Below are 10,769 nucleotides of genomic sequence, written 5' to 3' on the forward strand. Positions count from 1 at the left end.
GAAGAGCATGGGCCGCTAAGAGGCCGAAAATCAGGTCGTACTGTAAATGGCCCAACTGTGTTGTGGGCCTTTAGAAGGCCGAAAGAGAAACCGGGCTGGTATTGGACCATGAAGAGCATGGGCCGTTAAAAGGCCAAAACTCAGCTCCGACTACAAATGGTCCAACTCATTTATGGGTCGTCAACAGGTTGAAAAACACACCGGGCCGGAAATTGGCCCAACACTTAAATGGGTCACTAAAAGGCCAAAACTAAGGTCCGACTACAAATGGCCCAACTCATTTATGGGTCGTCAATAGGCTGAAAGACACACCGGGCCGGAAATTGGCCCAACATTTAAATGGGTCGTTAAAAGCCGAAAGATATACATCCTGAAAATTGGCCCATCCCTTGAATGGGCCGTTAACAGGCTGAAATCACATCAGGCCGATATTGATCCCAAATATATAGCGGGCTGTTAACGGGCTCGAACTGACGATGGTCTACAATGGTGTCCAATCTTTAACGGGCCGTTGACGGGCCGAATTGGCACATCTCGTATGGGCTGTGGGCTTAAATGGACTTGACACAAGTAGGCCTTATATGGGCTGGCCTGCTAATTTTTACTAGGCCAGCCTTTTTCACCGGAATGGGCCACTGTTGGGTCGTGCCACATGTTGACCTATCATAGGCGCCTCCTATCCAATGAGTGGATGACATCTGTCCCAACGGTGATCCAACACGTGTTTCCTCCGGCCAATGATAATTTTACATGTGGAAAATCCTCATTGATCCGGGCTGTTAACGGGTTATCGGATCCAAAATCGGACCCGATAGCTTAACGGCGACCCGTTACGGTGGATGCCACATGTCGGCCACCCTTGACGAAAGCACTTTCATGACGCGCCATTTATCGTCATGGAAGTGGACACTTCCGTGATGATAATTTGGGTAATGTCATGGAACACTTCTACGACAGCACAGGTATGACTATCTTGATTCTGTCGTAAAATCGTTATGGATGTACATGCATGACAGAAAACGTGACCTATTGTGACAAACACGTATCATCACGGAAGTGTCTTTTTTTGTAGTGACTCCTGGAACATCTCATATGCTCCATGACGTTCAAAACATCTTTGAAGTCCCGATTCTAAGCCATAAAGCATGGCACACTGAACTATCGAGTAGTCATCAGCTTTGCTCTATCAGACGTTCACAACGTCCGGAGTTGCCCCTGCAACGGGTCTTGCACCTAGCGGTGCTTCCAAGACATAATTCTTCTGTGTAGAAATGAGGATAATCCTCAGATCACAGATCCAGTCTGCATCATTGCTACTATCATCTTTCAACTTATTTTTCTCTAGGAACATATCAAAAATAAATGGGGAGCTATAACGTGAGCTATTGATCTACAACATAATTTGCAAATACTATCAGGACTAAGTTCATGATAAATTAAAGTTCAATTAATCATATTACTTAAGAACCCCCCTTAGATAGACATCCCTCTAGTCATCTAAATGATCATGTGATCCATATCAACTAAACCATGTTCGATCATCACGGGAGATGGAGTAGTTTTAAATGGTGAACATCTCTATGTTGATCATATCTACTATATGATTCACGTTTGACCTTTCGGTCTCAGTGTTCCGAGGCTATATCTGCATATGCTAGGCTCGTCAAGTTTAACCCGAGTATTCCGCGTGTGCAAAACTGGCTTGCACCCGTTGTATGTGAATGTAGAGCTTATCACACCCAATCATCATGTGGTGTCTCGGCACGACGAACTGTAGCAACGGTGCATACTCAGGGAGAACACTTATACCTTCAAATTTAGTGAGGGATCATCTTATAATGCTACCGCCGTACTAAGCAAAATAAGATGCATAAAGGATAAACATCACATGCAATCAAAATATGTGACATGATATGGCCATCATCATCTTGTGCCTTTGATCTCCATCTCCAAAACACCGTCATGATCTCCATCGTCACCGGCATGACACCATGATCTCCATCATCTTGATCTCTATCAACGTGTCGTCACATGGTCATCTCGCCAACTATTGCTTTTGCAACTATTGCTATCGCATAGTGAGAAAGTAAAGCAATTATATGGCGCTTGCATCTTATGCAATAAAGAGACAACCATAAGGCTCCTGCCAGTTGCCGATAACTTGAACAAAACATGATCATCTCATACAACAATTTATATCTCATCACGTCTTGACCATATCACATCACAACATGCCCTGCAAAAACAAGTTAGACGTCCTCTACTTTGTTGTTGCAAGTTTTATGTGGCTGCTATGGGCTTCTAGCAAGAACCGTTCTGACCTACGCATCAAAACCACAACCATTTTTCGTCAAGTGTGTTGTTTTAACCTTCAACAAGGACCGGCCGTAGTCAAACTTGATTCAACTAAAGTTGGAGAAACAGACACCCGCCAGCCACCTGTGTGCGAAGCACGTCGGTAGAACCAGTCTCATGAATGCGGTCATGTAATGTCAGTTCAGGCCGCTTCATCCAACAATACCGCCGAATCAAAGTAAGACATTGGTGGTAAGCAGTATGACTATTGTCGCCCACAACTCATTGTGTTCTACTCGTGCATATATCATCTACGCATATACCTGGCTCGGATGCACTGTTGGGGAACGCAGTATTTCAAAAAAAATCCTTCGATCATGCAAGATCTATCTAGGAGATGCATACCAACGAGAGGGGAGAGTGTGTCCACGCACCCTCGTAGACCGAAAGCGGAAGCGTTTAGTAACGCGGTTGATGTACTCGAACGTCTTCACGATCCAACCGATCCAAGCACCGAACGTACGCCACCTCCGTGTTCTGCACACGTTCAGCACGATGACGTCCCTCGAGCTCTTGATCCAGTTGAGGACGGGGGAGAGTTCCGTCAGCACGATGGTGTGGCGACAGTGGTGATGAAGTTACCGGCGCAGGGCTTCGCCTAAGCACTACGACGATATGACCGAGGTGGTAAACTGTGGAGGGGGGCACCGCACACGGCTAAGAGATGTCTGTTGTGCCTTTAGGGTGCCCCTTCGTATATAAAGGGGGGGAGGAGGTGGCTGGCCTAAGGGGGCGTGCCATAAGGGGGGGTCCTACTTGGACTCCTAATCCAAGTAGGATTGCCCCCCCCCCCCGCCTCCTTCCTTCCACCACCGGAGAGGGAAAACGGGAAGGGGGAGAGAGGAAGAAGGAAAGAGGGGGTCGGCCCCCTCCCCTAGTCCAATTCGGTTTGGGCAAGGGGCGTGCCCCTCTCACGTGGCCTTTCTCCTCTCCTCCAATAAGGCCCAATAGGCCTAATACTTCTCCCAGGGGGTTTCGGTAACCTCCCGGTACTCCGAAAAAATGCCCGAACCACTCGGAACCATTCCGGTGTCCGAATATAACCTTCCAATATATCAATCTTTATGTCTCGACCATTTCGATACTCCTCGTCATGTCCGTGATCTCATCCGGGACTCTGAACAACCTTCGGTACATCAAAAACCATAAACTCATAATACCAATCGTCATCGAACGTTAAGCGTGCGGACCCTATGGGTTCGAGAACTATGTAGACATGGCCGAGACTCATCTCCTGTCAATAACCAATAGCCGAACCTGGATGCTCATATTGGCTCCCGCATATTCTACGAAGATCTTTATCGGTCAAAGCGCACAACAACATACGTTGTTCGCTTTGTCATTGGTATGTTACTTGCCCGAGATTCGATCGTTGGTATCATCATACCTAGTTCAATCTCGTTATTGGCAAGTCTCTTGTCCGCATTACCGAGAGGGCCCAGAGATACCTCTCCGACAATCGGAGTGACAAATCCTAATCTCGATCTATGCCAACTCAACAAACACCATTGGAGACACCTGTAGAGCATCTTTATAATCACCCAGTTACGTTGTGACGTTTGATACCACACAAGGTGTTCCTCCGGTATTCGGGAGTTGCATAATCTCATAGTCAGAGGAATATGTATAAGTCATGCAGAAAGCAATAGCAACAAAACTTAATGATCATTATGCTAAGTTGGTGGATGGGTCTTGTCCATCACATCATTCTCCTAATGATGTGATCTCGTTCATCAAATGACAACACATGTCTATGGTCAGGAAACTTAACCATCTTTGATTAACGAGCTAGTCAAGTAAAGGCGTACTAGGGACACTTTGTTTTTCTATGTATCCACACATGTATCAAGTTTCCGATTAATACAATTCTAGCATGAATAATAAACATTTATCATGATATAAGAAAATATAAATAACTACCTTATTATTGCCTCTAGGGCATATTTCCTTCAGTTTCAGCAAGGTGGAAGTAAAACATGTTCTATTTTTTATGAAATCTAGTCATACCTTGGCCCTGATAATATACCTATAGAGTTTTTTCAACACTACTGGGATGTGGCCAGTGAGGATGTCATGCGTTTATTGGAATGTATTCATGTTGGTTCTCTAGAAGTTCAACAATTAAACTATGGTATTATTGCACTACAACCCAAACTTTCTGATGCAAACAAGATACAACAATTTAGGCCCATTCGTTGATTGAGATGTTTTTACAAGCTTATCACAAAAGTTTTGATTGTTTGTCTTGAGCCTTTTGTTGATATTTTGTTTAGCAGACACCAGAATGCTTTAATAAAAGTTGTGCCATTATGGATGGCATCATGACATTGCATGAAATCTTGCACCATACTTATGTGAACAAAAGAAGAATCATTATTGTTCTTAAGATATATTTCGGTAAGGCCTATGACAAGGTCAACTGGGAATTCCTACTTGATTGTCATTTTGTATGTTGGTTTGGCACTAAGTAGATTTGTTGGAATAGGCATATTATGCTCGACGGTGTTGTATGTGTTAAACTAAACGTTGTAACTGGGCCCTACTTCCAGAGATCCAAGGGGGTGCGCAAAGGGGACCACTTATCTCCTTTTTTAAACCTGGCAACTATGAGCCTCGCTAAAATTGTTACACGAGCACACTTTAATGGGCTTTTGACTGGGCTGGAAACTGATCTTGTTCCTAATGGTATTGATATTTTACAATACGCCACCAATACTAAGGATTATCTAGAATGAAATCATGTCAGGTTTAAAAAATAATTATAAAAAGTGAGGTGTGTGTGTTATTGGGGGTGATGAACCTACTGTGGAAACTTATGTTGGGATGTTCAATTTGCAGATCAACTCCTTTCCTTTTAAATATCATGGCATGCATGTAAGTTATGTTGGCCTAAAAGTGTATGATTGGAGCTTTGTTGATATTCAATTACTTCAGAAATTGATTCTTGGGTTGGGTATGCCATGTCTATGGAAGGTCATACTATCTAGCTTAATTATGTCATATCCCACATCCATCTTATATATGTCAATGTTTCTTATGAATAGAACTATGATTAAGAAATGGGATAAACCTAGAAGAAAATTCCTTTGGCAACGTTGTGGAAAAAAGAGATATCATTTGGTGAAATGGGGCAGATAAAAAAGCAAAGTGGGTCTGGGTGTCAAAGATCTCAGGAAACAAAATATAAGTCTATGAGTCAAATGGTGGTGGAAATTAGAAAACAAACTATATGTCTATTAGTCAAATGTTGGTGGAAATTAGATAAAAGGTAGTGGACTATGGCAAGAAGTTGTTAAAGCTAAATATTTGAAGAACTCTATTGTTGCCTGGGTTAAAGCTAAATATTAGAAAAGAAACTATATGTATATTAGTCAAATGTATGATTCTCCTTGTTGGAAGGCAATAATGAGAGTGAAAGGTTTATATATGGTGGGTAGAGGGGGTTGTGGTAATTGAGGGTAATACTGCTAGACTATAGAAATGTATCATTTTTGACAATAGACCCTTTTGTGAGAAATTCCCTTTGCTTTGTGGTGTTTGTTTAGAACAAAATTGCACTATGGAAAAACTCGAGTCGCTTAATCTTGTAACATCCTTTAGAAGAACATTGTCCCCCGTTATGGATGAACAATGGGAGAGAATGAAAAATATGTGATGACGTACTATTCCTATATGTGATTTATCTAATGATATCATCTGGAAACTTAACATAAATCATATCTACACTACTATATCTATGCATTGCTGGCTCAAAAAACATCTTGTGATTTGGAACACTAAAATCCCTCTCAAAATTCATATTCCTATGTCAATTGTTTCAAAATGTTGTCCTTATCATAGAAGTTATAAGAAAAAGGCATTGGCCTCGAAACCCTACTTGCTCTTTATTAACTCAGACTAGACTTCCCAACACATGTAAGCCGCTAAAAGAGATTGCTACATAGATGATGCTAATGGTGTGGATGTCGTGTTGTTGGTCTGCTATGGACATTTGTGTTTGGACCCAATAGCCAGCGAACGTTCGTCGGGAGGGGTGGCATTTACGAACATTTTTTATGGCAGTTTCTTCAGAGACCCATGGTAATTTTTCATAGGCGCATGGCATTTTATGGAAGCAAGAAAATTTTGCGACAAAAACATGTAGAATTTTCCACCTCCTACCACCTAAAAATGCCATCAAATTATACCACAACATACTGAATTATTTTTGCAGATGGAATGAAACCAAATCGCACAAATCTAACACCATTCGTACGTATACGTGATCATAAAGCTGGGGCTCGTTGTTATTACTAGCACATATGCCCGTGCGTTGCAACGGGAAAAATTGATGTTTTAATGTCCCATAGCACCGGATTCACTATGAAGAACATGCTGTAACGCAGCATCCTTATACAAAATGAACATAAAAAATACGTTGCAATTTAGCCGTGTTCATATTTTCTTTGCCAGACATAATCTCCCACTGATTTTATTTAAGTATAATCTTTTTAATGGCATTTATGTATAATCCTTTTATTAGTTATCATGACGTCATCACTCGTTTTTGTCGGGAATCAATCCTTCCTTTTCTAATTTCGTAGCCCCAACACATTGAAGCCTATAGATCCTTCCTTTTAATTATCCTACCTTTTTATCTTAAATCCTTCGAGTAGAGTTTATCAAGATGACACCGGTTTACGCATAATCCTTTATTTAATTAGCCGCATCCATTTAAATGTTCTATTTAAGTCCACAATTCTTCTTTTATTAGCTCATTCGCTTAATTAGCTCGCCTAAACATGATGACTGTCACTCGTATATTTAGAGCGAGTTGGGATTAGTAAATGTGAAAGGCGCATAGGTTGTTGTTTGTTACATCGAAGAGCTAGACATGAGGTCCTGTGTTCAATTCCCACAATGTTGATTTATTTTGACGCAATTATTTTTCACACAGGTCTCTATGAAAGTCTATAAAAGGCCCATCAACATACAAGTATCTGGCTCAAATCACTTAACGTGTGTAAACCAAACAAAAAGGACCAAAACAAATCAAGAATACATATTCCCTTTAATAGTAAAAAAATCCTCTCATATCTCTAGCTGAGTCAGTTGGACAAATTGTGTGTGGCCGGTTGGCAAGTTATGAGATCGAATCCTTCCATCGGCAATTTTATTTTTTGTCACCTCTCTAGACCTGGGCCACAGTGCGTCGCCAGGTGGGCTTCCGCCGTTGGGCCAAAACAGGTGGCAAGTAATGAAACCAAATAGTGTACGTGAAATTAATTGAAGCGGGACAAAAAAAAGCAGGACGAAACCAAGAATATCACCTCCCTTTAATAGTAGGTATAAATATAGATATAGATTAGTTGTCTACGACCTTAATTTTGATTATTTGTATACGACCAATGAATTCGCTATATATGCCCGTGCATTATGATAGTACAGAAACAACAATATCAGAACGGTGACATCCGAGGTAAAAAATTCGGTTGTGGCCGTATGCAAGTTTCGAGTGATTTTTTCCTACCCGGTGGCTGCGCACGCACTGAGGTCTAAAAAAAGGCATATCAATAAGATCTGCTAAATTAGTGTGTTTGCTTTTTCACTTAATTTTTTGAATTAATAATGCATCTTTAAAGATCAATTTAGGATTATTTTTTTAGCTGCGACCCCTTGTGGGCACCTAGGATGTTTTTTCTTTAATAAATCCTCTTTGGTTGGTCATATATGACTACGTGACTTTCTTTCTTCCTTGTAGTTTTTCACCAAATCTCTTAGTCACATACATCTATAGCTAAGTTAATTCTTCTTTCATGTAGTGTATATTACTCCCTCCGTCTCATAATATAAGACGTTTTTTGACACTATTTTCACACAAAAAAAACGTCTTATATTATAAGACAGAGGGAGTAGTATACAGGACCCGTATCTCATCCTCCACTCTGTGGCTGCACTTTAAGGTACGTGGGGCTGGGCAGATCAATTTAGCAGCCCATATATAACAGCATAGCCTGGCCCAGGTGTACGTTGCTGGATATATAAGGTGGGACGTACGAGACGGGAGGAGGCTCTCGATCGTGTGTTCGATCACGCAACGTAATATTAATGACCGACGTACGAAGCCAAGTAATATTAATGACCTACCGGACTATGCGGGACGAAACTAAAAATACCACATTGATTTTATATATATATATATATATATACCTACTAATAAAGCGGCTATCGCTTCTGGTCGTCCGTCATTGAAATTACCCTTCAAGGTGGTAAAAATTACCCACCAATGCCACCCGTAAGTGGAAAACGATTCAAGTTTTCGGACTAAAAATCGCCACCTCATTCGCTGATTTATAGGGGCGCGACGAGTAGAAGTGGCAGAACAACAAGCAGCAGGGTGGTTGGCCGATCGTTCCTCCACCGAGGAGGGCAGGGTTCGATCCCCAGCTTGCACAAATTTAATCTTTCTTTTCTCATCCATGTATGCGTTCATGGGCCGGCCCATGGCTTTACTCCCCTGTTTCTTCTCATTTTACTTATTTGTCTTTTCAGTTTTCTTTCTTTTTTAAATTAATTCGGGTTTTAATATTCTAAAAGCTGCGAGTTTTAAAAAAAAATGTTCGAAAAATCATAAAATATATGCGAATTTAGAAAATCATAAAAATTTTGCAGATTCAAAAAATGTTGGTGGTTTTGCAAAACTGTTCGCAAAGTTGTAGAAAAATCACAATTTGGAAAACTGGTTGGGAAATAAAATCATGTTCATGATTTTGAAAAAATGATCATGTATTCAAAACATATTCGGGAATCCGAAAAACAATTCCATGGCATTTTAGAAAATGTTCACAAAAATAAAAATAAAACATTTGATTTTTAAAAATTTGTTCCCCAATCTAAAAATATCATCAATTCAAAAAATGGTTGTTGAGTCAAAAAATGTTAATGAGTTTGAAACCGGTTCATACATCTAAATTTTTTTGTAATCAAAACTAATGTTCATGATGTTTTTTGAGAAAATAAAAAATTTCAAAAAAAATGTTTGTCGATTTGGAAAATTGTTCATTGATTCAAAAGTATTTTATGTCTAGAATTCGATTAGTTTTTGGAAAGTCTTTATATATCTTGGTGTTGAGAGTAGTTCGTGGTATGAGATTTATTTTTAAAGGTTTAAACGTTCCCTTGTGCAACATAATGACAAGTGTGGCATGCACTGGCAAACTCATAGCTTTGGAATTTACCGCGTCGAATGCATTGTGATCACGTGCACATCGCGACCATCATCGGCTAGGATGAGGACATAAAATGACAACATGGTGAGCCACTGTGTTAAAATAGAGTACACTCATATATCAGGATATTATGTCATACTCCCTCTGTTCTGAATTACTTGCCACAGAAATAGATGTATCTAAAACTAAAAAATTTCTAAATACATCCATTTCTATGACAAGTAATTCCGAACGGAGGGAGTACTTATTTTGTTAGCCATAATTTTTTGTCTCCCGTTGCAACGCACGGGCATATTTGCTATATATATATATATATATATATATATATATATATATATAGGCTTGCTAAACTATGCTGTGCGCATTGTGCCTTATCTTACGCTCCGGCCACGTCAACCGAGCCGACCAGTACGCGCTAATTAAGCGGCGCGCTAACCAGGTCGAAGGGCGCGCGAGCGACATGGGAAAAGGTTGATCGTAACCCTTACGACCAGAACTGTTGTGGCGCGTTGCCGGCCTCCTTCTAGACAAAAAAAATAGCTATGGGTTACCATGGCCCTCGTCTTGCTTTGCCCTCCCATAAAAGAAATAATAGTAACGGGTTACCATCAGGTTTTCTACATTTAGAGTGAGTGCCGGTAAAAAACTAATGCCCATTACTATATATACTTAACCTATTACTGGCAATGTTTTGGGATGAAACCATCGATGTCTTAGCATCGGCAAAAAAATGTAGGTCCATTACTATCTACACTTAATTACTACTGGCAATGATTAGGGATGCAACCTTCTTATCTAGCTGTTGGTAAAAGCCCTAGGTCCATTACTATCTCACTTAATCTATTACTGGCAATGTTTAGGAATGAAATCATGATGTCTTAGAGCCGGTAAAAATCAGAGGTTCATTGCCATCTACACTTATTATATTATTGGCAATGAGTAGCGGAGCAACACATGGTAATATAAATAAATGTGTTACTTTATTTTGCACATGCCGTTACCCACAAAATCAGCCTTCTCAGCGACCCGCGCACCCGCGCGTGATTAGGAGCAGCGGCCGGCGTACGAAGCAACACATGGTAACAGAAATAAAGCGTGTTACTTTATTTTGCACCTTCCATTACCTTCAAAATCTGGCCTTCTCAGCGCACCCGCGCGTGATTAGGAGCAGCGGCCGGCGCATAGATTAATTAAAAATGCGCGCAC

This window comes from Triticum dicoccoides, chromosome 2A (assembly GCF_002162155.2).
Source record: "Triticum dicoccoides isolate Atlit2015 ecotype Zavitan chromosome 2A, WEW_v2.0, whole genome shotgun sequence".
NCBI lineage: Eukaryota > Viridiplantae > Streptophyta > Magnoliopsida > Poales > Poaceae > Triticum > Triticum dicoccoides.